This window comes from Gasterosteus aculeatus, chromosome Y (genome assembly GCF_964276395.1).
Source record: "Gasterosteus aculeatus chromosome Y, fGasAcu3.hap1.1, whole genome shotgun sequence".
Classification (NCBI taxonomy): domain Eukaryota; kingdom Metazoa; phylum Chordata; class Actinopteri; order Perciformes; family Gasterosteidae; genus Gasterosteus; species Gasterosteus aculeatus.
Window position 1 is genome coordinate 8874845 of NC_135709.1, and position 6808 is coordinate 8881652.

The 6808-nt window shown below is 43.1% G+C and overlaps 1 long non-coding RNA gene across 1 annotated transcript; it reads left to right on the forward strand.

The window, feature by feature from the left end:
* Positions 1-1141: 1141 nt before the first annotated feature.
* LOC120812856 (uncharacterized) lies at positions 1142-3217 on the forward strand. Its single transcript, XR_013454786.1, has 3 exons — positions 1142-1357; positions 1444-1497; positions 1572-3217. It is a non-coding gene; the product is annotated as an uncharacterized LOC120812856 (long non-coding RNA).
* The last annotated feature ends 3591 nt before the right edge of the window (positions 3218-6808 follow it).

The following is a 6808-nucleotide window of genomic DNA, read 5'->3' on the forward strand; positions in this document are numbered from 1 at the left end:
ATTGTATTATTGTATTTTAGTAAAGCTGCCGTGCATGTCCACAACATTATTGAGCAAATTATTCAAGGTTCTTATTATTAAAATAAGTCATGGTTAAATAATAAAAACGAGACTGGATGGGCTCGCAGTGACAAAGGCAAGCGCCTCCTGCAGTAGTTTTTACATTTAAAGTTGCGTTAGTAGTAATAAAGACCTACTTTTGGGGGGCAGGAGGGGTGGGGGGTTGGCATGTGACCTTTGACCTCAGACACGTGCAAGAGGGAACTTTTGGGGGGTAGGAGGGGTGGGGGTGGGCATGTGACCGCCGCCATTTTGAAGTCATGCCCGGAAATGCGTCATTTTACGAATGGAAACGTAAACCATTTTTGACGATGATGTGCGTTGTTTTGATTGGAAATTTGCCATTTCAGGGGGTGTTTTATGCGATGGGCGTTAGTTTTGACCGGAAACACGGGACTGTAGGAGGGGTTTCATCATATATATATAGAGGTGTTATTTGGCGCCTCGATCGAACTTTCCTTTTGGACTGGTTCACGCTCCAGGATTCTTAGTGAAACAGCAGAGGCCTATCCCAGTGTGGTCCCAGTGGCGTCTTCTTCTTCTTCTATTCAAAGGTATGAGAGGCCCCGCCACAAACCAGTGAGACATTGGTGCTTCTGTTCAGATTCACCAATAACAGCTTAATGCATGAATTAGGAGGGCTATCTTCTTCTTAGCCAACAGAAAACATTTTGTAACCTAACAGAGGAAAAACCCTCAGGAAAACATACAGTTTTAACGAGGAACAAGCGTGTCGACTTAGGGTCGCATAATGTACGCAGCACCCAAACGGTGCTAAACCCTAAATAGCTTGAGAGCCCCACAGGGATGGAGAAAAACAGAGTCCTTATGTGGTAAACAGTGAGCAGTTTGTTTAGTTTTAATCAACATATGAACCCCCACCCCCACTGAGACCCTGGTGTGTGAAAAACAGGATCCTTACTATATAGATACAGCCACGGTTCACTTCTTGACACCCTGGCAGACTGGTGCATCCTCACATTTAAGACATTTCCATATATATATATATATATATATATATATATATATATATATATATATATATACACACATACAGTGGTATAAATTAAAAAATAAAAATAAAAATGAAAAGCTTTAAAGATTGTACTATGTCGAGTGATTCATATTTGTTTTTATATATATTTGTATATATTTTTTAATAGGTATTTACACCTTTTAGAAATAGATGACAACTCGCATCGTATACATGGGAGTCTTGAAAAACTGAAAAAGGAGATTGCTGCACTCAATTGTCTACCAACAACGACTACGTGCCCCAACCAGGGAGCTGGCACAGGTAGGGAAAATGACAGTATGATATAAGCTTTCTATATATTTATTATTTGACGAATCATTCAGATGATTTTATAATTCTCTTGAAAGAGTCGACATCTCGGGAAAAGTCGGCTGACCGTCGCTGTCAAACAGGGGTTGCAGGTAACTGGAACAATATCAAATATTTTTTATGTATTTTAGTGATTATTGTTGTTAAACCGTGTATGCTTGTACAGTAGGGAGCAGCTTGACCTGTCAACACCAACAAAGGACACATGGTACTATCCAGAATGTTTGACTGACGAGGAAATGCTGCAGGCGGTCTGTGACTATGAAGAAGAGAGTACTGCAATAGGAGCAACATCGGCAGAGTGTGTAACCCCATTTCAACAAAACAGAGCAGGTATACCCACAGAACCCACGGTGGTGATTGTGCACCCGAGGGACACCGCTAACCCCTTATATGTAGAGTTGATAAATGAAATCAGTGAACTGCGTCGTTCCAACACCGCATTAAAAGAGATAGTAACCGATCTATGTAAGAAACAAGAGGAGGCTAGACAAACACAGGACGCCAAGGGCAGCTCCATAAAACAATACCTGATAGCTCAGAATGCATCCAGTGAAGCTATCATAGCTCTACTTACAAATAAATTATATCCAAGGTAATCTACTAGGCATGGTGTCTATAAGGGGTGGTGTCTAAATAAACAATACAGACGTGTAGTATGGCTCCCCCCAGAAAAGTTTTGAAGAGGGGCACGGATGATATACATCGATCAGGGGATAACCATAATAATAATGATGATGGGTATAGGGTCCTGTTACAGAATACAGAGGAACAGCTTAAAAGCCTACGTGCACTGGTGGAGAGATCGCGCGTTGATGCTGCTGCTGCTGCTGCTGCTGCATACCCTGCAGAAGCTTTTCATGATGTTGACAGAATTCATTATACAGAACAACATTCATCGTATCTAGATAGCGAGTATGCAGACTTGGTCAGTGTCCTAGACCCAGGGTTTAATACCTCCGGCGCAAATAGCCACGTGTTGGATCATGCAGACGGCCCACTTGTGTACACAGACAATGATGCAGGGGCTGGGGGGTGTGTGTTGGCAGAAATATGTGACGACCGGCTGAATCAGATGGGGGCAAATGGAGATGTGGAGCATGAACAGGGTGTTGGGGGGCCTGCTGAGGGTCAAGAGGGAGGGTCATGGGAGCAGGCCCGAACAGAAGGGGGGCATGATGATACACTAACAGGAGGAGGAGGGGAGATAATGAGGGGGGGTGAGACCTCCTCAGGCATAGAGGGAAGGACAGTCACCATGAGAGAGATGCCTTCATTCAATGCATTTGAGCTTAGACAAAGGGTTGATTTCAGAAACGTGGATCTTACTGAACTCGAGCAAATCCCCTACATGGTCAGAGAAAGAGTGGCGGGTGTAATTGATAGAGCTGTAGAGGCCTCTCCGGCTGGTAGTGTGCTGAACGTTTTGTTACGGGGACCTTCATTGGCTAGTGACATACAAGCTGTTCTACGCGTAAACGAGTCGTACAACTCTGACTTGTTTATGGAGCAAATTGCACAAGTGATACAGAGCAATGATGAGACTATAACGGATGATGAATTGGAATTAGTGATCACCGTAGCTAAAAATAGAAACGGTGGGGGTTATCTAAAATTAGCAAATGTCCCATATGATGTGATATTATCAAAGAAGGGTCGGTTTCGGCACACCCCTGACAATACTGATAATAACCTGTGCTTTTCGCTCTGTTTAGCACATTTTAATCATCCAGACATGTCCCTGCAAGATAAAGTGAGATTTGCAACTCAACTACATAGATCGTTGGGTTTTGGACCAATGCACAAGGCCTCATTCTCCGATGTAGATGCTTTTGAAAGACATCTGGGTGTGAAAATCATAATCTTCCACGATGCAGCAGCAGGTTGTAAACGACTTCAGTGTTTCCAAACCCACGATGCGCCCCATCCCCGGACAGTCTGGTTATATCTACACAATGACCATTATCACCTGATTTGTTCAGCTTTGCAATCTGTAAACATGCAACATCCTGTCCCAAAACCCCCAAAATGTAAAAAACCTTCAACCGGGAGAATGACCATTATCACCTGATTAAACCATTAAACCAGCAAGGCTTTTTTGGGGCAAAACAAGTATGCCGGTATTGCTACCAAGCCTATGAACATCGATTATACCACAGCTGTGAACAGCTGTGTAATGTGTGTTTTACATTAGAGTGTCGTACACAGTTGGGTAAAACACAGAAATCTGGTGATTGTAAACGCATATGTAAGTCGAAATATTGTTTTGATCAGCACAAGCGGCCAGAAAGTGTCCATGCCCTCATCCCCTGTGATGCTATGAAATACTGTGAGGCATGTGGAAAAACATACAAAGCAGGACAAAAAGCGCACAAATGCGCTCCAAAAGTCTGCGCCCACTGTGGTGAGCAACAGTTGGAGAGCAATGATAAACATGAGTGTTTTATTCAGCCTCTTGAAAAGAAAGAGCCGCAAACAACCTACATATTATTTGACTTTGAGACAAGGTTTCATAATGGAAAACACGAGGCAAATTATGTATGTGCTATGGATTTAGAGGGAAAAAAGTTTTGTTTCAGTACTTTGAATTGTGTGGACACCTTTGTGAAGTATTACAGAAGACCGAGATACAAAGGCTACACGTTTATCGCCCACAACGCATCCGGCTTTGACAACTATATTCTGTTGGAATATTTTGTAAAACAAAAGATCACTCCGCAAGTCACCATGAGAGGGAGTAGGGTAATACTGATGTATGACATTTCATACCGGCAGAGATGGATTGACTCATTCAGTTTCCTTCCCATGCGATTGTCAAAAACCCCCGCTGCCCTAGGGTTCAGTGATGTCGAGAAAGGCTATTTTCCCCACAAGTTCAACACCCGGGAGCATGAGTATTATGTCGGTAAATATCCTGATCCGTCCTACTACGGCTTTGACGATATGAGTGATAGCGATAAAGCGACATTCATGGAATGGTATAATGCCGTTTCAGGAGGAACATTTGACTTCCAAAAAGAAATCGGACGCTACTGTGTTAACGATGTAGAAGTGTTGCGAAAAGCCTGCACCATCTATCGGGAGACATTCATAGAGTGCACGGAGCTTGACCCCTTCTCATTTACCACCCTAGCATCCAGCTGCATGGGGGTGTTCAAAACCCTGTTTCTCCCAAAGGACACAGTTGCTCTAACGTTTGAGGGGGCATACACTGCTCAGAATAAGACGTATTCTGATGTATCGATGCAATGGCTTGAATATGTGGCCCTCACAGAGAATATCGAGATTAAACATGCTCTCAATCACGGTGAACAGCTTTTTGAGCCGTTCTATGTGGATGGCTATAACTCTGTAACAAACACTTGCTATGAATTTGCGGGATGTCCAGAGGGCTGTTTCACCCGGTCCTACCATACAGATGTCATGACAAACTCATGTTCCCATTGTGTGGCAAATGTGCTGAGGATTTGAATCAGAGTGGCGAGTGCACTCACGGAGACAGAGACAGACTGCTGGCGGGGGTCTGGGTGTCAATTGAACTGCAGAAGGCTGTGGAAAAAGGATACAGGCTTGTGTCCATTGATGAAGTTTGGCATTTCCCCAACAAAACAGACACATCGTTCAGCGGGTATGTGAAGACATTCATGAAGTGTAAACAGGAAGCGTCAGGCTACCCTGACCATGTCAAAACCCCCGACGACAAGGAGAAATATGTCAAAGACTATTTTGAAAAGGAAGGCATTCAATTAAACCCTGACAAAATCATGGTCAACAAAGCCATGAGAAGCTGCAACAAACTCCTCTTAAACTCTTTGTGGGGCCGTTTTAGTATGCGCAATAATATGCCTGCATGCGAGCTGATCACAGATCCGGCTCGGTTCACACAATTGATGTTTAGTGATCACTTTGATGTGCGACAATTCTGTTTTATCTCAGATGACGTGTCTTTGGTACAGTGGCGACATGCAGACGCCCGCGGTTCCCGTATAAAAGACGTAAACGTCTTTATAGGAGCCCTGACAACTGCCCATGCCAGATTGATGCTCTACGACTTGTTAGACAAACTGCAGGAGAGGGTCTTGTACTGTGACACAGACAGCATTGTCTTTACAGCGAGAGGGAGCGACTGGGTGCCGCCCCTGGGGGCATATCTTGGTGACCTGACTGATGAGTTAAACAGCGGAGACATATGCGGACTGCCTAGTGAAGACTACATCACAGAGTTTGTATCAGGAGGACCCAAATGCTATGCCTATAACACAATGCAGGGTAAAACAGCTGTCAAATGTAAAGGCGTCACATTAAACGCCAGAAACGCCTCCGTCGTCACCCCCCAGTCACTGATTGGCCTCGTACAGGCTTATGTAACCAATCACAACACACACACTTTGACCACAGTGTCTGAAACTATCAGGCGTGATAAAAAGAAGTTCTATCTTAAAAACGAGACAGTTTTTAAGCAAGTCAGAGTGGTGTACAATAAGCGGAGGGTGTTGTCTGACTATACGACCCTTCCTTATGGATACTAACAGCGATCATGGATTTGATGCACGACTACAACACCCCTTTAGTTTGGTAGTGAGTGGGCCTTCAAACTGTGGAAAGACTTTTTTTGTCAAGGACATTATTGCAAATGCTGAGAGGGTTATTTCACATCGTATTGACAATGTCGTCTACATTTATTCGTGCTGGCAGCCTTTATATGATCAACTGCTTAAAACAAGAGACATTAACTTTGTAGAGGGCTTACCAGAGTCTCTGTGCGATGATGTTTTACTACCTCCTGCCAAAAACAATCTACTCATTATAGACGATTTAATGAATGATGCTGGGAATAATATAGAAGTTCAAAATGTTTTTACCAAATATGTACATCATAGAAATCTCAGTTGTATATATTTAGTACAAAATTTATTTATTCAGGGTAAATCTAGTCGTACTATTAGTTTAAATACCAACTATCTCATTCTGTTTAAAAACCCTAGGGATAAATATCAAATCACACTACTGGCCAGACAGATGTTTCCGGGTAATACTAAATATTTTTTAGAGGCCTTTAATGATGCGACCCAACAATCATATGGCTATCTTCTCATAGATTATAAAGCGTTGACCCCCGAACATTTAAGACTCAGAACGGCTTTGCTATCAGACCAACAGGTTGTGTATATCCCCCAAAAAACAAACAGGCGTTAATAACGCTAAAATGTCATCACGCATGCAGAGGAATTTGTCATTGTTGGAGTTGATATATAAATCTACGCCTTGTGTGCGGCGTGTCATTGTTAATAATGCCAGCACGGATTTTATCGACTCTCTGTGTGAGATCGCACTCAATGTATTGAGAGGTAACATTCCTTTGACCGACAAACAATTCGCCCTCTTAAAGAAGAAGAAGAAGAT